The 25000-nt window shown below is 41.9% G+C and overlaps 1 long non-coding RNA gene across 1 annotated transcript in view; it reads left to right on the top strand.

Annotated features, from left to right (window-relative positions):
- LOC135090369 (uncharacterized) overlaps positions 1–25000 on the top strand; it is an 86077-nt gene that overhangs the window by 48378 nt on the left and 12699 nt on the right. The window contains exon 3 of the long non-coding RNA XR_010261898.1: positions 7641–7701. This is a non-coding gene — a long non-coding RNA (uncharacterized LOC135090369). The remainder of the gene's footprint in view (positions 1–7640; positions 7702–25000) is intronic.

Here is a 25000-nt window from a genome sequence, read left to right as displayed (position 1 = left end):
AGTGTAAAGAGCGAGGAGGAGAAGAAAGAGTAGAGGAGAATGGCGATGAAGGTGAAAATGAAGACTTTCTTTTCTATTAACCTATCATTATTTTTCCAAGGGCGTCAGGATGCTGTGGAGAGGGACAGTGCAAAGAGCGAGGAGGAGGAGTAGGAGTTGGAGGAGAAAGAGTAAAGGAGGAGGAGGACGAGGGTGCCGGTGAAGGTGATAGGCAAGGTGAATGGTAGTTAGGATGAAAGTGAAACTACATACGTGGGGTGAGGGCGGCGAGGCTGGCGGTGGTGTCGGCACGCCGGGAATGCGGACGCGAGAGTAGCAGCCAGCCAGCCAGCCAGCGCTTGGAGACCGACTGAGGACGTCTGGCCCGCGAAAGTTCAAGAAGCAGAAAAATACAAAGAGGAGGCGGACGGGGAAGTGAAGGAACCAGAGAAACATTAGCTTTTGGGGGACATTCATCCGCTCAAAGTCTTTGGGTAGTGATCTCAGACAGCCAGACGGAGCTGCAGTATGTCTCAAGAGGCTCCTCGTTTTCCGCGTCGATAAAGTTTAAGAAACAGAAGAATATAAAGAGAAGACGGACGGTGAACTGAAGGGACCGGAGAGGAATTGGTTTTAAGGGTACATGCATTCTTTCCAGGGAGTTTGGGTACAGATCTCGGCCAGCCGGAAGGAGGGACAGTAGGGCAGTGTGAGGCGAGGACAGAAGGTACGGCAGGAAGACAAGGAAGCGAGGGCGTGAGTGAGGCAGCGGTACCGTGACCAGGAAAAGGAAGAGATGACGAAGCGACGGTGGATTATATATAGGAGAGGGGACTCACACACACACACACACACACACACACACACACACACACACACACACACACACACACACACACACACACACACACACACACATACACGCACACACACACATACACAGCAGAAAACGGGTAGTGGGAAGCAGGTAGTTTATCGATGGCAGCTTCAGGAGAGAGGGAGGTTCTGGAGGACAGGCGAGGAGAGCGGGTGGGAAGCTTCACTTGAGTTTAATTACATGACCTTAAAGAAGCATGTGTTTGGGATTTCTTTAAGTGTCAGGGATAAAACTGCCGCGTGCTGCAATATCTGGTCTTTGGTTGTCTCTCCTCTTGTTTGTTTAGGAAAGTTTTGGTGGATTATACAGCAAGACCTTGGATATTTGTTCTTTCAAGTAAATAAATGGGAAGTTGCCTTAATCTTTTATTCATATTCTACATCTCTATTAACCAGCATCACTATTGCATTGCGTCGCCACTACGTAAGATTCCTGTGATGTAAGCACGAAGGAAATGGTTGAGTTAATCTACTGTAGCCTTCCTGATCAGTGTTCTTCAAGACACATCAATGTACATTACTACATTAATCGTACTTCTTTGACACGTGAAGGAAGCCACACAGGACACGAAAAAAAAGGGGAAAAAATAAGCCCGCTAAGTTGCAGCTTCTTCCAAAAAAAGTGTAAAATGTAAAACAGGTTAATTCTCAAAACGGAGGTAAATTTAGATTTTATCTTCTCACCTGATGTCTGTAACCCTTTGAATCCGGTAGCTCCTTAAGGCCTTATATGGGCTGCGATTTGATAGTTTAATTAGGTTTTACGAATGCTCTCCGAAAATCAGTGAATTAACTTTTGTTTCAGGTAAAATCCTCTATTTAAACATCTATGGTTTCATATATTTCTTTCATACAAAAGACTATTTTAATAAGATTCAAAAATGGCACGCGGATTCTACGGATAAAGGGATCTTGTGTTGTTACTTTTTGGTGCTGTATTGTCATGCACGGATTTATTCACTAGAGGGACTGTGGTATTGGAGACCTCAGACTTCCTTCCTTGTTTTGTGCTGTTACTTCTGCTGCTGTATTGTGATGAACGGACAATTTTTTTTTTATTTTATTTTTATGTAGGAGGGACACTGACCGATGGCAAAAAAAAAAAAAAAAAATCCCCCCAAAAAAAGACGCCCCCCCCAAAAAAAAACAAAAAAAAACAGGGTCCGAAGCGGTAGTCAAAAACTGAAAGATAAGTGTCTTGAAACCTCCCTCTTGTCTTGAAGGAATTCACGTCAAAGGAAGGTGGAGATACAGAAGCAGGCAGGGCGTTCCAGAGTTTACCAGAGAAAGGGATGAGTGACTGATGTTTACTAGAGGTACTGTGACATTTGAAAGCTGTGTGTGTACTTACTTATAAATCCCATCAACTCCCTTCCCTGTCTCATTCCTGCATCCAGTTATTCAACTACTTCTTCCTCTCAAGATTTATTTACTCTTTATCTATAATCATTTTTTCGTTAAGGAGTTTGTAAATAATTCTCTTTATTAATGGTTTCTTCGCTTATAATTATGTACCTGTTTCTCTTGTTTCTCTTCTTCCCGCTGTCCTTCTGTAGCAGCCTTTGACGAGCTTACTGACTTATGTGCTGACTAAGTGTCTTTTTTAGTTTAGATTTTTATGTTCTTTTGCTTTCTCTTTTTCCAGAAGGCGACCGTTAGTATATTAAGAATTACCGTTTTTTTTTTTTCACTCTCTCTTTCTGAGCATCTGTTCCTCATTTTTCTCAGCAGCTTCCTTATCATTCGTGTCAAGTTGGGGTTCATTGCTTCAGTCTATTTGTGTGTTCTTTTCAATTTCCTTAAGGCAAGTGTTTGTATTATGTATTACCTCTCTCTCTCTCTCTCTCTCTCTCTCTCTCTCTCTCTCTCTCTCTCTCTCTCTCTCTCTCTCTCTCTCTCTCTCTCTCTCTCTCTCTCTCTCTCTCTCTCTCTCTCTCTCTCTCTCTCTCTGTGTGTGTGTGTGTGTGTGTGTGTGTGTGTGTGTGTGTGTGTGTGAGAGAGAGAGAGAGAGAGCATCTGTTCCTCATTTTTCTCCGCAGCTTCTTTATCATTGATGTCAAGTTGGAGTTCAGTGCTTCAGTGTCATCTTCGTCAACAGCTATTGCCTGGAACCTGTTCGTTGTTCCAGATGAAAATCAGTTTTGTTTTCTCTTGTCCTTCTGAACCGGTTTGCTTCCTATGAACCGACTCGCTCCTTTCCGTTCTGTAATCGAATGTTGTACCGAATATTGGTCCGCAGCCCACCACTCTGTGCCCGGCCTGTGCACGCTGACTCTGAATGGTAATGAAAGTATAGGTATTATTTGATATGAGATAATCATGCATGATTTTACCAAGCGAAAATAATAAAAAGTTCAAGCACTGATTTTTATTATGTGATCACTCTCATTGCCCTTCACGGTACCTTTGAAAATTAAACTAGATTTGCATTACCACATAATTAATCCTTTATGTGGAAGAAAAGTTTTTCTACAATCACCCACATTTTTTTCCTTTTTTTTAGATTCTTATCTTCCTACAACAGTCTGTGAACAGTTATGAACGTACAGGACAAAAACCTTTTTTTTTTTTTTTTTTTTCCTGTGTTCATGCCAACCATTTTTTTTATAGTGTTCTGAATGTTAACAAAGGGCAACCGTGGCAGCAAAACGGTTAATTTTTCGAATAAATCATAGTAGTAAGAAGAGTTAAGAATCCAATATATACTGATATTATGAAGTCTCCTTTTATCTCTCTTTATTAAAGAATATAATGATTGTTATATCATAATTCTGCTGTTTGTTTATATTTACACCTATTTACATTTCCTTTACATTTTTTTTATCCACGATTTCTTTTATTTCTCTTCATTGAAAAATATATGATTATTATGGCACACTTTTTCTCTTAAGTTTGCTTATTTGCCTTAAGTTTGTTTATACCTATTTATACTTATTCCTTTACGTTACGCTTTCTTTCTTATACATAATCTGTTTTTTCCCTGAATGATCTGAGCCTTAGTCTTCTATAATAATCATCCCAAGACACTTCTCCAATTTGGGATAATCCTTTTGGCCATTTTCTTTAGGGGCTAGTCTATTTTTTTTTTTTATATATTTCGTGTTGCCTTTCGCCACTATCCCTCTTACATAAAGAATAACAATAATAACAAACTACGTACACAGAGAGGAACCCTGACAATAAAACATGAAGGGTACACCAGTAGCAGCTCCCACATCACCTTTACTCTGACGTGACGTGACATCCATGCAGGTTATAGCACATGAAGGCTTTTCCACACAAGCATCCCGTGGTGAGAGACGTGAAATAAAGCATGGCGTGGTAAGGGGGGAGGAGTGACACTGGAGCGTATACTCTCTCTCTCTCTCTCTCTCTCTCTCTCTCTCTCTCTCTCCTCTCTCCTCTCTCTCTCTCTCTCTCTCTCTCTCCCCCTGCTTTCATAGTTATGTTTATTCTATGTCATTTTCAGTTTTCAATGCTCATTCTTACTCTACATATCTTCGGTATTCCTATTCGAAAAGCTGAAGTGTGTGTGGGTGTGTGTGTGTGTGTGTGTGTGTGTGTGTGTGTGTGTGCAGGAGAGAGACACGCTGGAGCCAGAAAGTTAAGGCAGGCGCCGTAAGTTGGCTCACCTCCAAAGAAGACATGGCAGTAACGGTAAAGAGGATTTGCATTTACATCATCCACGGACACTCCTGAGATGCGTGCAGTTAGGAGTCCCGAGTCTTATTATACGCGCACCGAGACACACGTATATAATAATCACTAGCTTTTCCTGATGACTTCTTGCAGCTTATTTTCTCATGTTTGTATGTTCTAATCTTCCTGAGTAACTTTGATCTTTCCTGTACAGCTTTCCTTATCTTCTTATGTTCGTATGTTATAACCTTCCTGGAATACACGTGGATAGGAGTACTTATGTGTCCTTACTAAGCTTCTTGTTCTGTACTATTTTTACTCCTGCGTGTAAATATAGATGGTCTTATGACTTAAAACATGTACTATCACTGTCAATATCCGAACTTTATGCAATCACCAATTGTGGTTTGTCTGTGTAAGAGAGGCTCTGGCTAAAAACGAAAGCCCACTCATTGAAGGTGTTAATCGTTAGTATAGAGTAAATAAAGAGTAGATGGATAACTAGAGAATGTTTTAACCTCTTCATTATACAGAATATCATCGTAAACTTCGTACCATAGAATATTATACCTAAAGATTTTGTCCTCTTGTCTCTTACATTCAACAGGCTCTGCTGGAAGTTGTTAGGTGCTTTCAAGGATGTTTTCACGATTCTGGTGATAGTGTAACAAGAATGCTGCTTAATCAATAGGAAAACACACATGGAAACAAGATTAATAATTCCTGTGGCCTCTAAAAATAGTCCTGATGAAAGAGCAAGGTATTTAAGAATACGGGCCTGGTTCGTCAAGAGGCGTGAGGGAATTTCTACACGTCCTGCATTTCAATACCAGTGTTTGTGTTTTTGAGGAGGGCTTTGAAGTAAGGAGGAAGGCATGGTAGGATAGGACAGTAGTGAAGGCAAGTGGATCTATCAGGGAAGTATGTTGTTAAAAGAGGAATGGAAAGGAATGTGAATGAAGGAAAGAAAGAGACAGAGAAAAAAAATGAGGGTATGAAAAAAGAAAATTTGATATCTCTCGTTGTAAAGAGAAGAAAAAAGTTAATAGTATTTGTTTTTAGTGTTGTTTTCCTTTGCTATCTCGGGTTTTGATGATTTGGGTACGAATGTGAGAAAAAGGAAACATTAAGTGAGTGAGGTTATAAAACATTGCAACTTTTGTACTTATCTCTTTACCCCTAGTGTCAACACCTCATTTTAGATTTACGCAACTTTTTTTTTTTTTTCCTTATCGTGGTACTGATATTAGTGGTGGTGATGGTGGTGGTGTTCGTAGCGACTATGACGGTGTTGATGGGTGGGATAGGCTGGTAGTGAAAGTGATGGTGGTTGGGGTGTGATGATGAAGGTGATGGTAGTGGTGGTGATGGTGGTGGTGGTGGTGACGATGATGGTAGTGGTGGTGGTGGTGGTGGTGGAAATACAACAGGGGCAAACTGGCACCATCGCTGAAGTGAAAGTTGGAGTGATGTAACTTCAGTCCTCCCTCCTCCTCCTCCTCCTCCTCCTCCTCCTCAGCCGACCTGCAGCCTCCCTTTTGACTATCACTTTTTTTCAATCCTTCTTTTTTTTTGTTGTTGTTGTTGTTTTTATTATTGTTATTGTTGTTGCTTTATTGTTTTGTTCATTTCCATCTCCATCTACTGGCAACATATTTTCCCTTTTCTGATCTACGATGCGAGTTTGTTTTCATTTGTATAAACTTTTTTTTTTACCTACACTTCTGCTTCTTTCTTATGTTGTGCCTTATCTTGTACATGCAAAACTAGATAGATAGATAGATAGATAGATAGATAGATTGACTGATTGATAGCTAGATAGATACAAAGATAGATAAACTGCATTGCGTGGTGTAATATTTTTTCCTGTATATTTTTCCTTTACAAGTTATGCTCGGTTACGTTAGGCTAGATCAGGTTAGGTTAAGTTAGATCATTTCTCCTTCAAAATATGTGTTCAGCCCAGGATAGGTTAGACAAGTTGAGTTAGGTAAGATTAAATTACGTTAAGTTGTTAAATTAGTTTATGTTAGGTAAGATTGATTATATACTGTAAACTTTCCCTCAAAATATATATTCAGGCTCATCATTACATTAGAATAGATGTTTGTTTCCTTGTTTGCTACTTTGAAGTGTTTCTTGCTATACAGGGAGTTTCAAATTGGCGTATGTTAACCTTTTCCCGGCACCTTGAATCCCTCTCTCCGTGGCTTGTTCTCCTAAGCCAGTTTTTTGGTCTCCACCGCCTGAGTTTCCTGGTCTGCTCGTCCTATTTTGTTTTCTTTCTCCCTTATTTCTCTTGGTTTCTCTCTCTCAAGCCTGTCTATCCTGTTCGTTTCCTTCAGTTGTGTGTTATTTTGTTTTAGTTTTGTGTATCCCATTCTCTAGTCTCTCTTGTCACTTTAGTCGTTTTTTTTTTAAGTATCTGTATAGTTCCCACCGCCTATTTCTACCTATCTGCATTATTTTTCGTCTGTCTTGCAGTATTTTGTCTTTTTTTTCCGATCTGCCTGCCACTCTACTGTTTTTTAGTCTTCACCATAGCAGCATAGCCTCTAATCTATCTCATTTATCTTTCTGTCTCATTTTGTATCTACCTTGCAGTATTTTTGTTTTCTGACCTAGGCTATCTATCACTACTCAACCTTAGATATCAGTAGGACCCTTATTTCTATCTTATCTTCCTATCTATCTCTCTGCCCTATTCTCTATCAATCTAACAGTTTGTTTTCCCGACCCAGCCTGTCTCTCTCCCTCATCCTTCGGCACCAGCTGGGCCTCCTTTCTACCTGACATACTCACCTTAAGTTACTTGCTTCGTGCCATAGGTCTCTGCCCACCTGCTCCGCCCTGGGCTCCACCTTTACCTGACGTGCATACTTCCTCTCTCCTCCTCCTCTCCACTACCCTTCCTCCCTCCCTCCCTCTCTCAAACTTTCTGTACTACACGGCCTCTCTGCTCAAAACTCGTTAGACATGGTAATCTGAATAAGAGCCACGGTTACTTCCTGCCGCCTCTGGATTACCACCATCACGGTTAACTACCCACTTCCGCATGCACCATTTTATTCCTTAGGCTCCAGCTGACCCACACAGCAATGATTTCTTCCTGGCAGTAGTAAACCAGTTTCTTCCTTCTTCTGCAGATCTCACACGTCGCCTGCCCGCCCCTTCTGCGTGGTCCCTGCTGGCGGCACGTCTTTCCAGGTAAGGCGGGTACCACCTGGCGAGGCGGGGCAGGGGAGGGCGGGGCACGGCGGGACGGGGCGGGGCGGGGCGAGGAAGAAGCAGGCGTGGAATGCTTTTCTCCCGCTGCAGAGGGAGGAGCGGCGCTGCATTCCTGGGGACGCCATCCTTGCCTTGACTGACCGACCGGCACCCGCCCGTTGACACCCACGGCACGACATACATACACACACGCGCACACTCACACGTAAAACATCGTTATCATTTTCGAGTTTTCACTATCGCATGCAAAGTTTCTTTTTTCTTTCATTGTTATAATCACGTCTGTTGTTCAGTGTCGTATTCCTGCTTTCACTTATAATTTCAAAGTGAAGCAACAATGTTATTTAACTGAAAATAGTGGTACATTCATCGGATATCATCATGTTCTGTCTCTCTTCTCTATATCTAGTTATAAGTAGGTTACCAAACAGCCTTGCAAAGACCAAAAGATCTGTTGCTGTCTGGCTTTCCTTTGTATTCCTTTGTAAGTCACAGTCAGAGTCACTCGGTTAAATGAAATAATGAACTCTGAAATGGCACCCGGATACGTTTTTTTATTCTAAAAACAAAAAGTCCTCCAGTTTACTCTTTCCAGAATTATAAGTGGCTACGTTCGTAAATATGTCAATGAAACTTCGTGGCTTTTTCCAGAGTAAGAAAAAGAAAAAAAAAAAAAAAATAAGCGCCATGCCTCCTTAGAATCAATGAAATGGTTTTGTAATGTGTTTTAAAACACTGGATCATCGAACTGTTCAGACCTCTGAGTGTCTGTACTATTAAATTCTCTGCTTAATATATCATCAAAAGTCACTCAAAGGTAAAATGAGATAGATAAGAGGCTATGCTGCTGTGGTGAAAACAAGGAAACAGTAAAGTGACAGGCAGGATTAGAAATGGGTGTAATTCTCTTCAGATAGAGCACTCAGAGATGAATCCCTTGCTATGACGTCTCCTTGAGCTTACTTCAATGTTGCGGTGGAAGTTTCGAAACACAGTACCGAGTAATCCACTAGTTGAAACCTTTTAGTTTTTGTGGTGATAATTCTGGTGAAGCGAAAAACTTTTAGTATTACCCAAGTGAAGTGGGAAATGTTAAACTGCAATTATCTATCAGTTAATCTGTTGAATGAAGTAAATAAGTTCATGGTTAATTATATCACGTTCAAAGTCAATCCTGTGAAGCACTTGGCAGGATCATATCTCAGAGTCGCAAGATATAGGCTTTGTAGTAATCTCTCTCTCTCTCTCTCTCTCTCTCTCTCTCTCTCTCATCTCTCTCTCTCTCTCTCTCTCTCCTTGATAATATCGCGTGTCTGTCGCTGCTCCTCCTCCTAGACACGCATCTTCCGAACGTTTCTCCTTTTCTCTCTCTCCCGCACCTTGCTTGTCCTCTTTTTTCATACCATCACCGTCGAGCCACGCATGCGTAGAGGGGTTTCTTTCTTGGGTCGCCTCGTGGGTCATGTCAATCTTTCATTGCCAAAGGGGAAGGGAAAAATGAGTACTCAGAAATTCTCCTTTAAGTGTTGATCAAAAAGTTTAATTAAGCAACGTCCTTCATTCTGCAAAACGCTCTGTCTCTCTCTTTATATTGTTGGTATCGTGGGAATAAATGTGGACGTCACGAGAACAGTTTATATAAGAGCAAGTGTTGAGAATTTTACTTATATGTGTTCTTGGCGGACAGATGTGAGAGAGAGAGAGAGAGAGAGAGAGAGAGAGAGAGAGAGAGAGAGAGGAGAGAGAGAGAGAGAGAGAGAGCGCAATAACTGTTGACTGAGATGAGAATGATTTGTAGTTTTTCTTACTAAAAACTTTTCATCCTTCATACTTTTTATTGCAAATAAGACAAGGCAAACATTGCTCACATATTTTTAGGAGAGGAAAAAAGCGTGATAATTATTGCTTCCTGGAGGAGAGAGAAAAAAAAGAATAGAAAAGCAAAAAAAAAAAAAGGTAGGATCAGTTGAGTTAGTATTATTATTATTATTATTATTATTATTATTATTATTATTATTATTATTATTATTATTATTATTACTGTTATTATTATTATTATCAGTAGTAGTAGTAGTAATAGTAGTAGTAGTAGTAGTAGTAACGGTAATGATAACAATAATAATAATAATAATAATAGTAATGATAACAACAACAACAACAACAACAACAACAACAACAACAACAACAACAACATCAACAACAACAATAATAATAATGATAATAATAATAATAATAATAATAATAATAATAATAATAATAATAATAATAATGATAATAATAATAGAAACTCAGCCACCACCACCACCACCACCACCACCACCACCACCATAATAACGGTGCACGCGGTGTCTTCATCACGCCAGGTCAAGGTAAACTCGCCTTCCTTAGGTAACGATGACCCACCTACCTGCATACTCTTCCCTTACACCTGCTGCCTGTTTACCTTCACACCTGCCTCACCTGTGCATACCTCCCCATTCTTCCTCTTTGCCCACTCACCTACCTATCTATTACCCTTCCTTCTTACCTACCTAACTCACCTGCCCTCTCTTGTCTTTCTCACCTGTGCATACCTGCATATTCTTCCTCCTTACCCACTCACCTACTTGTCTGATAGCCTTCCTTTTTAGCTTACGTGCGTGCTTACCTCATCTTACCTGCCTATCTAAGTAATCAGGTATTTGTACACATATTTACTCACTTGTTGACTCTAAGATTGGAAGCAAATATTTTTCTTCCACCTACAAGAGAAGTTGTGACTTGTGTAAGATATATTCTATCTCTCTATCTCTCTCTCTCTCTCTCTCTCTCTCTTCTCATCGTGGCTATCAGAAGAGAAGAAGGAGGGAGAGAGGAGGGAGAGAGAGAGAGAGAGAGAGAGAGAGATGGAAGAGGAAAAGGGGATGTGAAAGGGAATAAAAGAGAGAAGGGAGGGGGGAAGAAAGAGATGACAGGGGACAGGAAAAGAAGAGGAGACAAATGATGATACGAGATGAGTAGGAGGAATGAACTGAGGGAGAGAAGAGGAGGGAAGTGAGGAAGGAAGAAGAGAAAGGGAATGACAAAAGGGACTAGAATGATCGAGGGAAGTTACGCTTGAGGTTGGGAGCGAGTACCGCGAATAAGGAGGGACTTAGATGTTCTTTCAATCTACACCACCATCGTTTTTTAGTTTAGTTCTCCCTGTAGTTTTGTTTTTACTCTATTTTATTTTTTTCATCCTATTTCTATTTTTAGTTATTCATTTTATTTTATTATTCTTTTACGTTTTTTTCTTTATTTTTCTTGCAAGGACGCACTGCTTTCTCTATTTCACGTCTCTGCTAACGATGGCAACAATCTTTTCATTCTTTCCTATCTTACCCACTACCACTCCTTGTTCGCCGTCTATTATGACAATAATGGCTGTACGAATGTCACCTTTACTACCCTTGACTCGGCAAGCACGTGTAGAGGCTTCCTTCACTTCCTCACACCTCTTGACAAAACAGGCCTGGATCCTTAAACGTTTTGGACTTTCATCAGAACTACTTCCAAAGGCCCTGAGATAATTACTTGAATTTCCGTAAGATTTTCCTATCGATGATGCAAAATCCTTGTTAAACCGCTTCTTGAATCATGAAGAACATCCTTTAAAACACTAATAATATTCACAATAAGGATTCTCATTAGAATTTTTTCCAACTGATAATGTAGAATCCTTGTTAAACTACCCTTAGAATTACGAAAGCATCCTTAAAAGCTCCAATAACACCCACTAGAGGCCCGGTAAATGCAAAAGATGAAGCATCGAAACATTTGACAAAACAGTCTTTCATCCTCTCGATGCATTTGTCAGCATTATGAAATATCTAGCACTTAACACCCTACGAAGTGACAATGTACATACCTTTACTTAACTAATATATACATTGCATATAAATAAGTACTAACTCTGCAGACTCAACTTGTTTTGCCTGCCACATTCAGCAGCACTACATTCCTACTGCTACATTCCACCTAGACACTCATGGCATGCTACATAATAAGTATACGAATAACAACACACCAGTGCCTTACAGTCTGCCTCACACTTCCTTGCTATCCAGGAATTAAAATCGATGGTTTTGACTGAACTGAACCCAATCCCATACTGAAAGCTGGCAGAGTGCATGAGTAACCTAACGGGACCCAGTACTACTCAACCTCGTAGCAGCCCGCCGGTGAGAGGCAGGCGGCTGTTCTTGAGTGAGGCTTGACATTCAATACAAGTTACCTTCTACCAGGGGGCCAGTTTCCCATCCACGCGCTCTCTATCTGCCCTCCTAATTAAGTTGAAATGTAGCGTGTTGACTTGTCTGGAATTGCGGTTGAAGAGGAAGGAGGTGGTGGTGCTGGGATCAAGGAGGGAGGGAGAGTGAGAGGGAGAGGATCTTCGTATTGGATTAAGAAGAAACGATTGACGTACAGAAGAGAAAAAAAAATATTTGAGGAGTCAATTGAGTAAGAGAGAAAGTAAGTGTTGGTTGGCTGTTTAAGGGTATGAGAGAGAGAGAGAGAGAGAGAGAGAGAGAGAGAGAGAGAGAGAGAGAGAGAGAGAGAGAGAGAGAATTGATTCATCGGTCATTTTTTACAGAAAATATCATCGTTGCGAAAGGAGGAAAACAATCAGACAAATGTTTCGCACGACCTCTCTCTCTCTCTCTCTCTCTCTCTCTCTCTCTCTCTCTCTCTCTCTCTCTCTCTCTCAGTCCTCCTATCGTGAATACAGCAACAACAATAACAACAACAACAAACTACTACTACTACTACTACTACTACTACTTCTACTGTACTACTACCACCACTATCACCATAAACGTAAGCATCCGCAAGAGAGAGAGAGAGAGAGAGAGAGGAGAGAGAGAGAGAGAGAGAGAGAGAGAGAGAGAGAGAGAGAGAGCATTACCGTTAGCTGGCGCCAAAGGGGGAGGGGGAGACAAGGCAGGTCAGAGACAAGGTCAGCAGGCGCCCCTTGCTGCAGGTCACCATTGGCACCACCAGAGAGAGAGAGAGAGAGAGAGAGAGAGAGAGAGAGAGAGAGAGAGAGAGTCTTTTGTCGTGTCAGTTACTTTTTATTCCTTGCCTTTCATCATTTCTTCTTCTTCTTCTTCTTCTCTTCTCTCCCGTTTTGTTCATGCTTTTTCTTTATTTTTTCCTTTATTCCTCGTTCTTTCCTTGTTATTCACCATTTAACCTGCTTTTGGTGTTTCATTCTCTCTCTCTCTCTCTCTCTCTCTCTCTCTCTCTCTCTCTCTCTCTCTCTCTCTCTCTCTCTCTCTCTCTCTCTCTCTCTCTCTCTCTCTCTCTCATTCACTCTTTCAGCCATTCCTTCTTCCCCGCCTCTCCACCATCTCCTTCCTCTTACATTCACTGATCTCACTCTCTCTCTCACACACTCTCTCTCACTCACTACTCTCCCATTTAGTGGTCACCCCCAGCAGCAATAGGTCACGTGATGTAAGCAACCTACTAACCTTCACCTCTCTCTCTCCTTCCCTCCTCTCCCTCTCCTCTCCCTCTCTCTCCTCTCCCTCTAGCCACACTTCCATCCACTTCTCCCACCTTCCTTTCCCTCTCTTCCACCTCTTTGTGTGTGTGTGTGTGTGTGTGTGTGTGTGTGTGTAGAGACTGGCAGCCTGACAAACAAACAAACACAGACTAACAGACAGACAGAGAGACATAAAGAGCCAGAGACAGAGAAGCAGATAGACAGCTAGAATGACCAACAGGAAGACAGACAGACGGATGTACAAACAAACAAACAGGCAGACAGAGACAACTACATAAAGTAACGGTAGTTGCATATATACATACATACATACGTACATGTATGCATACACAAGAATCTAATCACACTAATATCAGTAGTGCAAAACAAACTACAAATAAACAAATAAACAAACAAGCAGACAAACAATCAAGAGTAAACAAACGAAAACAAACAAACAAACAATCAGCACAAGACTCATTCTCACCCAACACTCATTAATTGAATCATAAAGAGAATCAGACACTGCTCCATGATAAAAAAAAAAATGGCGGATGGCTAAACAAAAAAATTATAAAAAAGTATAAAAACATAAAAAAAAAAAACAATGTCGTCGTTAACTGGAGGAGGAGGAGGAGGAGGAGACGTGATGCTAGTGGAGGAAGATGTAGAAGGTGAGAGAGAGAGAGAGAGAGAGAGAGAGAGAGAGAGAGAGAGAGAGTAGACAGGTGGTTGGGTCCAGTGATCACTTTCACTCCCTTGTTACCTGGGTAAGCTACTGCCCACCGCAGGCCTGAAGGACACCCGTCTATCTGTCTGTCTGTCTGTCTGTCTGTCTCTATGTATGTTTGTATTTGTGTGTATAGGGATAAGTTTGTTTGTCTGTGTATTGAATCTGTCCATTTTTGTCCGTATTTGTTTTCGTTTGTCTGTTCTATTTATTTTTGCCTTTTTGTTTTATTGTAGTACTGGTATGTATGTATGTATGTATGAATATAGGCAGGTAGGTAGATAGGTAGATAGTATAGGTAGGTAGGTGGGTAAGTAGGTAGTTATATTCTGACTCTTCCACTGTTGATTCAGATCAGTTAGGGTGTGTGCAGTGTAAGCCGAGCGCCAAAACAACTTTCTAGCTTCACACATATATTCCTACGTGTTCCAGTGTGTAGCTTTAGTATCATTGCCACAGTATACGCATCTCAGACCTCACAGTCATGGAGAAAATTACAAAGACCTGTATTTTTAGTACAAACACGGCGTGCACTCATAAGGATTGTTTTCAAAGGCCACAGAGATAATCAGCTGTGTTCTCATTGGTAATTTTCCTGTTGGTTCAGAATCCTTAGTTGAACCGTCAATAGAACCACGCAGAAACCCTTGAAACACCTCAGATAACTTCCACTACAATCTGTTTAATGGAATCGAGATGAAACACTGAAACATTTAACGGTACGAGATTGTATTTTCCTGTCGATGCTGAATCCTTTTGTCATCGGTCAATAGACTCAGGCAAACACCCTTGAAAACCCCCATAGATGATCCCGAACTGCAGCCTGTTAAATGTACTAGAGATAAAACACCGAAAAAATAACACTCCTAGACGACTTCCACTGCAGCGTGTTAAATGTAGTCGAGGTGAAGCGCTGAGACATTTAAGAGAACAAGATCACAGTACGCACAAAGGCCACGGGAGGGAGGAGACCAGCTGTATCCTTGGACCATATGAAACCTTACAGACAAAAAATAGATCACTCAGCATAAGAAGGAAGGAACGTAACATGGAAGTAATTCAGCTTAAAGATTACAAGGTCGATCGAGGCACGGGTACATGGAGACCGGGAGTAGGAACAATGCTAGGAGACAAGACAGAGACATGGAGACGAAGAACATGTTACGGTACCGAAGAGGAGGGCAAAGTCAGGGATACTAGGAGCAGTGTACAGAGCATGCGCATTCTTTCCTTCTTCGGTGCCTAACTCTGCTAATAACGCACTTCTTACTTCCCTTGAATAATCCTTCATTTTATAAACCCAGGAAAAAAAAAAGGCAAAATACTTGATCATTACATGAGTATGGGGACATGGGAAGGCGAAACTGAGGTGTTGTGGGCGTGTCAAGAGGAGAGACGAGGAGTACATGAGGGAGGAGGATGTTGGAGATGGATCTACCCAGCAGGAGAAAGAAAGGAAGGATTTTGAGAAGGTTTATGGATGCAGTGAAAGAAGACAAGCTTGTAATGGATGTAACTGAAAGAGAGGAAGACTTGAGAGGAGACTTTTGGATGCAGTGAAGGAAGATATGCTTGTAATGCGCGTAATTAACTAAGGAAGGCGTAGGCAGAAGATCGAAAGCGTTGGAGAAGGTTAGTGGGTTGTGGTGACGCCTAACTAGAGCAGACGAAAGAAGTAATTTTTTTTTTTTTTTTTTAGATTACACTACAAACTTGCAACACAGTATTTCCTTTAACCTAAGACGAATTCATAGGGTTACAAATTCATCTCATTGGCCTTTGCATAACAGGAATCTTAACATGAAACTAACCTAGATACGTGTTATATATATTTTTTTCTCCTTACGTATGTTGAAATTATAACACACCCATTCTTGTTCTGAGTTGTGTGAATGAATGACGCAAGTGTTAGGAATGCTGAAGATGGTTATGAAGGTGGTAGAGTGTTTAAGTATGTAGGTGTGTTAAGTAAGGACGGAGAATGAGGGTGTGTAAGTGTGTTAGATAAGAATGAAGGAGGAGAAAGGGTGCTGAGGCGCGTTAAGTAAGGATGGACAAGGAGAGTGTGGAGATGTGTTAGGTAAGACTGAAAAGGAGAATGTGCAGGTGTGTTAGGGAAGAACGAAGAAGAAAGGTGTGGAGGTGTGTTAATTCGAAAAGAAGAAAAGAAGAAGAGCAAGAAAAAAAAAATAAGAACAAGAGGAACAACAAGGACAAGACCAAGAATAAGAAAAAAGAACAAGAACAAGAAGAGGAAGAAGAATGTGTAGGTGTGTTATAAATAAGGATGAAGAAGCTCCCTCGTTATGGCATCCTATATTACACCCCTGTGACACACTCCATTTATATTAGTCCCTCCTGCAGCCATGTATCACCTCGCAGCGGGAAGACGGGGCGGAAATACCAGGGAAGGTTATCTAATTATTACTGTGTCTGTGTGTGTGTGTGTGTTCTTACTCTCTCTCTCTCTCTCTCTCTCTCTCTCTCTCTCTCTCTCTCTCTCTCTCTCTCTCTCTCTCTCTCTCTCTCTCTCTCTCTCTCCTGTCTGTATGTCAATGAGGCTGCGTGCATTCACTGGGCTCCTCTTCCATGTGTGTGTGTGTGTGTGTGTGTGTGTGTGTGTGTGTGTGTGTGTGTGCTTACATCATTAATGCACACACGCACACTGTTTTATTATTTTATTATGCAAACGACGGAGAGAGAGAGAGAGAGAGAGAGAGAGAGAGAGAGAGAGAGAGAGAGAGAGAGAGAGAGAGAGAGAGAGAGAGAGAGAGAAGGGGAAATAAGGGGTTGGCTGGGCTGGGTGATCGAGGAGGGAAAAAAGGAAAGGTGCAGATGATGATTAGGAAGGGGATGATGGAGAGAAGGGAAGAGAAGGGAGGAAGGGGATTGAAGGAAGAGGGAGAGAGAAAAGAGGCACGGGAGGGAAGGGGGGCACACACACACACACACACACACACACACACACACACACACACACACACACACTGACCCTCTCGTTTTACTTTCACCAGTTTCCAAATCCAAAGAGATCCCATCCTCCTCCTCCTCCTCCTCCTCCTCCTCCTCTTCCCTTTCCTTCATCTCCCTTTCCTTTCCCTCCCTCCCTTCTCCTTTTCCCCTCATGCATCTCTCTCTCTCTCTCTCTCTCTCTCTCTCTCTCTCTCTCTCTCTCTCTCTCTCTCTCTCTCTCTCTCTCTCATTCAAACTCACGTTCCCTCCTCCCCTCTCTCCATATCCCTTCTTAATCCCCCCTTCTCTCTTTCTCTCCCTTCCCCTCCCCTCTCTCCATATCCCTTCTTAATCCCCCTTTCTCTCTTTCTCTCCCTTCCCCTCCCCTCTCCTCCCCATTCCCCCTCTTCCCCTTCCCCTCTCCTCCTCCCATCCTCCCCATCCTCCAGTCAATGAGGACAAGATTACAGAGGGAAACTTTTACTTTTTCTCTGCCTCCTCCTCCTCCTCCTCCTCCTCCTCCTCCTCCTCCTCCTCCTCCTCCTCCTCCTCCTCCTCCTCCTCCTCATCCTCCTCCACCACTTAAGGGTCCCCCACTTCCTCCTCCAACCCTTCCCCCCATCTCATCTCCATCCTCTCTACTTAGTACCACGAGCCTCCCATCTCCTCCTCCTCCTCCTCCTCCTCTTCCTCCTCCTCCCTCTTTTTTCCTTCCTTTCATCTGTCACTTCCATTATTTCTTTTCGTCTTTCTCCTCCTCCTGTTCCTCTTCCTCCTCCCCTTCTTTCTCTTCACCTCGTCCTTCATCCCTAGTCTTTCACTCAGCATTTCTTCCTCTTCCCTATTGCCTCTTCCTCCTCCTCCTCCTCCTCCTCCTCCTCCGTTCTCTTCACCTTCACTACCACTATTACAACCACTAGTAGTACCACCATTACCACCATGTCCGCCAGCATTACTATTACTATCACTACCACCGCTACCATCATTGTCACCTCACCATTACACAGTCACTTCTACAATACCACACATCTTGTCATACTGCACCACCTCCATCACCACCACCATCACCACTATCACCACCACCACCACCACTACGTAGATATAACAAAAAACATTTCAGATTTCTTTTTTTTTTTTTTTGGCAGGGTTGAGAGAGAGAGAGAGAGAGAGAGAGAGAGAGAGAGAGAGAGAGAGAGAGAGAGAGAGAGAGAGAGAGAGGTAGTTTTCAATGCTGTTTTTTCTTTCAGTTGTAAAGGAAAAGTATTTATCCAGTGAAAAAAAAAAAGATTGAATTTAAAGTTATGAGAATACAACACTTTTTCCCCTCCCTTCTCCCTTCTCCCTTACCTCCTTTATCACTCTCCCTCTTCTCCCTCCTCTCCATTCATTACCTCTTTCATTCATTCACTATACCTCTCATTCATTGTTTCACTCTTCACTCCCCCTCACTCCTTCCCACTCTCCCTTCTCTCCCTCTCCATTCATTGAATACCTCTCTTTCATTGCCTCACTCTCTTCACTCCCTCTAACTTCACCCCACTCGCCCTCCTCTCCCTCTCTCTATTCATTCACTGTCTCCCATTCATTGTTTCACTCTCCATTCATTGATTCAGCTCCTCATTCATTCATTCGGCCATTCATGTACTCTCTGTTTCCCATCTTCTCTTTCTCACTTGTACACCATTTTCTTTTGTCCTTCATTCTCTCCAGTTTTCATTATCTTTCGACTTCATTTCACACCTTCCTCAGCACTTCATCAGTATTGCCTTTCTGTTTTCTCTCATAATGTTGACCTAGTATAAAAAGTTACGTGTTTAGGACATGAATGTTACTTATTTTGCATAAAAATGTTTGTAAAAGTACGTTTTTTTTTTCTTTGTCTTTACAGTTAGTTTCAGTGGATAAATATTCTTAAAGTTATGTATGTGTGTGTGTGTGTGTGTGTGTGTGTGTGTGTGTGTGTGTGTGTGTGTGTGTATGTTTTAGCCTCACTGTCTATTTTTTTTTTTTTTTTACATAACTGTCTTCAGATTTTTTCTTGCTCATAAATGTCTTTAGAAGCTACATTTCTCGGGCCCATCAATGTTTTCAGGGTTATTTTTTATTTATTTTTTTTCTCTGCTGCAAAAATATCTTTGATTTTATGTCGTAAATGTCTTTGTGTTAAGGTTTTAGCACACGGATGTCTTGGAGTTTGATTTTTAATATATAAATGTTTTGGAGATCAAAATTTGAAGTGCTTAAATATCACTGAATTATATGTGAGGTTCTTGGAGGTTCTTTAGGTGACCTGTGTGCATAAATGTCTTTGAAGTTACGTTTTTAGCTTATAAATGCTCTTTCAATTACTTTTTTTTCACATAATGCCTTCCAGTCAGGCCTTTGTGTTCAGGATTCAACACACAGATGTCTTAGAATCAGAACTGTAAGTCCTGGAGCCGCGGTTTTTAGTGCATCAGTGTATCAAATGTATGAGTCACGGTCTGGAGCACACACCCTTATACATTCGTCCTCCATCTCCACTTCCACCTCCTTCTTACCCGCCTTCACACTCCACACATACCACATACATGCTACATACAATATACCATTCGTTTTCTTCAAGGGCGTCCTACTTTAAACTTCCCCAGAGCACCTTAACCTGTGTCACCCTGCTCAGCGCTGAACCCTTCCCTCCCCAGCCCCTGCGTCCCTCTCCCAGGTAGCCTCCCCGCGCATTCACACTCTTACCTCACCGCACTACGCCCTGCTCTGGTATTTCCCTTCCCCTGGCTCTCCCCGCAGTTTCTCCTCCACCTCCAGTCCCCCCAACTCATCATAAATGTTCTTGCACACCTCACCCTTGACACCTGACACCTTACTTATTTACCCCCATTACCTTGTTCCTTTTCTCCTGGCACCTTTAAATCCTTCTGCCTACTCACCCCTTATACCCTTATCCCCACGCCTCCTTCTGCCCTCCCCATTCAAATCACTGAGTTTGGCCTTCACGGTGTCAGTTTTCATGTGCGTGGGTTTGATTTCCGTGTCAGTGCTCAGTGTTTGGATCAGTTTCCGGGGAGAATGTCAAAGGCACTCGTGGGGAGGAGACCTGGGGAGTGACGGCAGGGGGATGGGAGTGACAAAGAGATGTATGTGAGTTAGTAGGTTGTCAGGGGTGAAGGTGCCGCACGGTTTAAGGGTGGTGAAGGTAAAGTGTGTTAGTGCATAGCTGTTTTTTCGAGGTTGTGGTGGTGGCGTGAGGGGCTAGGAAGTGTGTGGAGGTTGCGGTGAAGGGAGACGTGGTGGAAATACAGAGATGTGGTCAGATTGTGTTGTGGTGAAGGATGGACTGTGGCGAAATACGTCTAGTGGTTGTAATGAGGAAGGAGAGTGTTAAGCCGAAGTGGTTTGAAAGAGGAAAAGGGTGTTTCTGGAGCGGTGTCGGAGTACCGTTGGCTATGAGAAGGAAAAGGAAGGTGGAGGCAGGCTGTGGTGGAGAGGAAAGGGAGTGTGGAGTGAGGGCGTGGCAGTGATAGATAGAGGTCGGCCTGATGCCATCGCCAGCCAACATTCCACGTTCGCTCCTGGAACGAATCGCTGTCACCGCCAATGCCCGCAGCCTCGCCTCTTACTCACCGCCACAAGATCCTGGAATAACTTCTTAGTATACACCCAAACATCCCACCCAAAAAAAACACATACGTGGAAAGATATAAAGATCAGGAACAGTTTAGGAAGACTTCTACCGGACAGAACATTCTGAAAAACTAAAACTTTCTCGAAAACTCCTACCGTACGTCTATACACCAAAAAATCACACTCTACGAAGAACTCAATAAACACTGAAAGACTAAAAAAAAAAAACATTCACGAAAAGATACAAAAGTGCCCCTCCCAAAAAAGAATAAAAATTGTGAATACCCGCTACTGGACAAGAACATTATGAAAAACTATTATACCTTCCCGTAAGCAGAGACTCGAGACAAATGTTTAGGAGTCTAGCAGTGAGTGAGGCACAGGGCAGGAGCCGACAGGAGGAGAACTGGGCGAGGGCGTGACATAGTGGACAGCCCGACGGGAGCTTTCATGGCCAAGGAAGTACTCGCAGCGATGGGACATGGGAGAGTATTCTGAAACACTTCGCTCCGTACCTCCACTGCATTCCAAAGGCTCTACTAGAAGATACACGGTTTGTTTACGCGTGTTTTTACGATTCCAGTTTCAGATTAACAAGATTTCTACATTATATAAAGGAGAAACGCACTTCAGAACTCGCCTAATCATCTCTGTGGCCTTTGAAAATAGTCGTGGTGGTGATAGAGTGAGAGCAAAGCGTTTCTGAATAAGAGCGTTAATAACCGAGAGACAAATTCAAGGTGTCATATCCTATCATCGCGGTATATGTCCCCATCACCTCCACTACCACCACCGCCGTCACTTTCCCCTTTGCTGGCTGGAGAGAAAGCCGGGGCACCCCAAGCCCTCCCTCACTCCCTCAGACTGGCGGCGCCTTCCCTCCCTCCTCTCCCTCCCTCCCTCCTTTCCCTCTCGTCTCGCCTCGCCCTTCCCTCCCCTTCCTCGCCTCCTCGCCTCCCCCTTCCCTCCCCTTCCTCGCCTCCTCGCCTCCCTCTTCCTTGACATGCCTTACGTCATATTTATCTCTCGCATTTCTTACTACTTTTTTCCTTTATTTCCTACCTTATTTCATTTGAGAGAGAGAGAAAGAGAGAGGAGAGAGAGAGAGAGAGAGAGAGAGAGAGAGAGAGAGAGAGAGAGTAGGAGTGATGGCAGTGTCATGTCTTCTCGCAACACGGTCCGGGCGGGCGGTACACAGGTATTAATGAACGAGTGGCAGTGAAATGAGCAATCAGTGCGGAAGTTGTTGCGCTGCTGGAAGGGACGGAGAGAGGAAGGGTCAGGGAGCGCCAAGAGACGGGTACTTGGATGCCTCAGTTACGTTTTTTTACATGTGATCAGGACAAATAACAAATAAATAGGTAAATAGATAAATGATAAATAAAAGAAAAGAAAAAGAAGAGTAAAGAAATATAAAAAGTCACTTAGTACAATAAGCAAGAATATATATATATATATATATATATATATATATATATATATATATATATATATATATATATATATATATATATATATATATATATATATATATATATATATATATATATATATATATATATATATATACTCGTATATATAAACAGATGAACAAATAAGTAAATAAATGTACAAATCAAGAAAGAAAGAAATTCTAACGTATTACCTAAAGAAACCCAACGCATTACAGGGATTCCCGTGAAATTATCCCCATAAAACTTATACAGAAGAGAAAAGAAACTATTAAGACTCTGGCAATACGAAGGATAATTATTATGAGGAAAAATTAAATGGAGAATAATTCCGCTAAACCACAAAAAGCTGATAAGAATTGCAATGGAAATTCATATTTAAAGCAAATAATCATTTGGTTAATAAGTTTATGTACTAGTGAGAGAGAGAGAGAGAGAGAGAGAGAGAGAGAGAGAGAGAGAGAGAGAGAGAGAGAGAGAGAGAGAGTAAAACGAAATACTATTTTCTAGACCTTATATACAAGGAAAGTTCTCTCTCTCTTTCCCTCCCTCCCTCCCTCCCTCTCTCTCTCTCTCTCTCTCTCTCTCTCTCTCTCTCTCTCTCTCTCTCTCTCTCTCTCTTGTTTGATGCATGTGTGTGAAGGTGGTGATAGTTATTTGCTGTTGTTGTTGCTGTTGTTGTTGCTATTGTCGTTGTTGTTGTTGTTGTTGTTGTTGGTGGTGGTGGTGGTGGTGGTGGTGGTGGAGGTAGTAGTGGTGGTGGTGATGATGGTGATAGCGGTGTTTGTTTAAGTTTTGTTGTTAGAGTTATTTGTTATTGCTAATAGTAGTAGTAGTAGTACTAGTAGTAGCAGTAGCAGCAGCAGCAGGAGTAGAACTAGTGGCAGGAGTAGTAGTAGTAGTAGTAGTAGTAATAATAGTAATAGTAGTAGTAGTAGTAGTAGTAGTTGAAGAGTAACAGTTGTAAGAATGGAAGTAATAATAGCAGTAGAATTATCGTGACAGTGGTAGTGATGGTGATACTGGTGGTAGTAGTAGTAGTAGTAGTAGTAGTAGTAGTAGTAGTAGTAGAAGTAGTAGTAGTAGAAGTAGTAGTAGTAGTAGTAACAGTAGTAGTAATAGTAGTAATAGTAGTAATAGTATGTACTCGTAGCAGAGGCGATAATGGTAGCTGTAATGGTAATAATAGTAGTTGTATTACCATTGGTGGAGGCGGTGTTGGTGGTATCAGTGGTGGTAGTGGTGGTAGTGATTGTAGTAGTGGTTTATATTGGTAGTAGCAGAGGCAGTGCTAATGGAAGTAGTAGTAGTAGTAGTAGTAGTAGCAATAATAGTAGCAGTAGTAATGATGGTAAGGGTGCTAGTGGTGGCAGTGATGGTGGTAGTGCTAATGGCAGTGATGTAAGTGGTGGTGGTGGTGGTGGTGGTGGCATCAGCAGGAGGGGGAGCAGTACGTCCATCCCAGGGGCTCGTCTGCTGCCGTGGTGATGAGGGTGAAAGCGGCGCCCACAATGACATTCCCACCTGTTGCCTTCCCCGCCGCCCCCTCGCGAGCACACCTGTCCACGCTAATTGACTCCGGGCCAGGTGCAAGACGGGGCCGTAGAAGGAGGAAGAGGAGGAAGGAGCAGAAGAGAGGGTGGAAAAGACAGAAAACAGAAAATGGGTGTGGGTGATAACTGTCATTAAGAGAAACTGTCATCTTTTTTTTTTTTTTCCACAACTATCCATTAAGACAAAAAGATCATTTTCTCTCTCTCTCTCTCTCTCTCTCTCTCTCTCTCTCTCTCTCTCTCTCTCTCTCTCTCTCTCTCTCTCTCTCTCTCTCTCTCTCTCTCTCTCCATCACTTTCCCTCTCCCATTCCCTTCACCATCTGTCAAAAACTCAAGCACCTCCTTACACCTCCCTACCTGCCTGGCCTCCTCCTCCTCCTCCTCCTCCTCCTCCTCCTCCTCCTCCATCTCTTCCTTTCCCATCCTTCTCTTTCACGCAGACTGCTTCCCTTACTTTCTCTCCCCTCCCCTTCTATTTCTGCACTTTCATTTCATTATCCTTTTTTTCTGGTCCCCTCCTTACGGTCTTACGCTTTCCAACGCCCTTCCTTCGCTTTTTTTTCTTTTATTCTGCCATTCTCTCTTTTTTTCCTTTTGTGTTCCTTTGCTCTTTCCCTTGCTCCTTTATTTTTTATTTTTTTATTTATTTCTCAGCTTCCTCGTTTGTGGTTTCGTGATTTTGTTTGTGATTCTTGTAAATTCTCTTCATGTCGTATTTGATCCCCAGTTTCTTTCCGCTTGATCTCCTTCCCTTTATACTTCCGTGTTTTCCTCGATTTCTTTTGTTTCTTATCACTTATAATATTGTGATGTGTGTGCAGAAAGTGCTATTATTATTATTATTATTATTATTATTATTATTATTATTATTATTATTATTATTATTATTATTATTATTATTGAGTTACTTTTCCCTGGTGTTCGTATGTACTGCTCGATGAATACCGTAAAATAATAATAATAATAATAATAATAATAATAATAATAATAATAATAATAATAATAATAAAATCGGTCTACTGCTGATGCTGTGGATGGGTTTTCGTTTCCTTCGTTCTGTAGAAGCATAATGTTTCCCACACATAGTGCACCGATACTTTTTTACCTATAGTACATAAGTATTTATTCATCTCTCTGATCCTCCCTCCAGTATTGTTTCCCAAAGCAATGGCTACGAAAAAAAAAAAAAAAAGAAACCTCATGTCTCCCTATTCAGACATTCCTTTCCTACTTGTTGAGACGCTTCACTTCCTTCAGTGCCTCTTTCGCACGTGTACCCCTCTCCAGTATCCTTGCAACTTCCATGTAACTTTTCTCTTATCAACATCCTCAGTTTCATTTACGTGTGTTTTCTTTGTAAATATATATTAGAGGGTGAAAAACAAATATAAAAAAAAAGATGGAGAAAGGGAATAAATATTTAAAGGACAAAAAAAAAAAAAAATAAGGTAAAAGGTGTAAGAG

Source organism: Scylla paramamosain, chromosome 3, assembly GCF_035594125.1.
Source record: "Scylla paramamosain isolate STU-SP2022 chromosome 3, ASM3559412v1, whole genome shotgun sequence".
Classification (NCBI taxonomy): Eukaryota; Metazoa; Arthropoda; class Malacostraca; order Decapoda; family Portunidae; genus Scylla; species Scylla paramamosain.
Note: the sequence above shows the minus strand (reverse complement) of the source record. Positions and strands in the feature narration are given on the sequence as shown.